Source organism: Octopus bimaculoides, chromosome 1 (assembly GCF_046866305.1).
Source record: "Octopus bimaculoides isolate indiv1 chromosome 1, ASM4686630v1, whole genome shotgun sequence".
In the NCBI taxonomy this organism is placed as follows: domain Eukaryota; kingdom Metazoa; phylum Mollusca; class Cephalopoda; order Octopoda; family Octopodidae; genus Octopus; species Octopus bimaculoides.
Genome location: NC_142928.1, coordinates 131,712,061 through 131,712,876, shown reverse-complemented (window position 1 = coordinate 131,712,876; position 816 = coordinate 131,712,061).

Here is an 816-nt window from a genome sequence, read left to right as displayed (position 1 = left end):
TGTTTCAGGACTCATTTCTGCATTAAGATATTACACTTCAATACTTTAGAGATAACGAATTATACCTAAAGTAACTGGTTGACTTTTGTATCAACCTTCAACCTCATTCATCTTCATTATGTAATTTGCTGAAATTGTGTTTAAATTACAGTGTTTCAATAGGCAAATACTCTGATTGTTTCATGAGAACATGTACTCCCCGACCTCTCTCTCCTTCTTAATCCTCACTCATTCTTTCTTTCATCCTTTTCTCTTTCTTGTTCTCAATTTCTCCAATAACATATAACTAATAACACATCTGAACACAATCAAGGAGCCTACAGTTTGAACACTTACCCATTTTTATATAGATTTTTAATTGATTTGGTTAGGAGGAAAGTGTTGTGACCTTTTCACACACCCTTCCAAGAGAAGTAAAACTGATGAAAAAATGGGGGGGAGGGGGTAATGTTTCACATCGACAGTTGCAAGTTGATAGCTACAGGCTGGAAATTCCAGAGGGGCAACATTCTAGGGGGGAAAAAAAACTGGACATAGGCCATTTAGCAATAAAACCTGGGGAGCAGATACAAAAGAGCTAATGAGAAGAAAGATGTGTGAGTTAGGAGTGCTTGAGTGAATGTGACATGAGACCACAGCCAGTTCCAAGGAGCTAAAGTCACTGAAGTAGCAGTAGATGTACCAGAAAGAAGCCAGTTATGTCTATGAATCAGAGGTTGGAGAACAACCTCATGACAATCAGTTGAGGGTATCTATGTTAATGACAATATTATAAAATCCCCAGATGAAGTTAATAATTTTATTAAGTCCTCATTA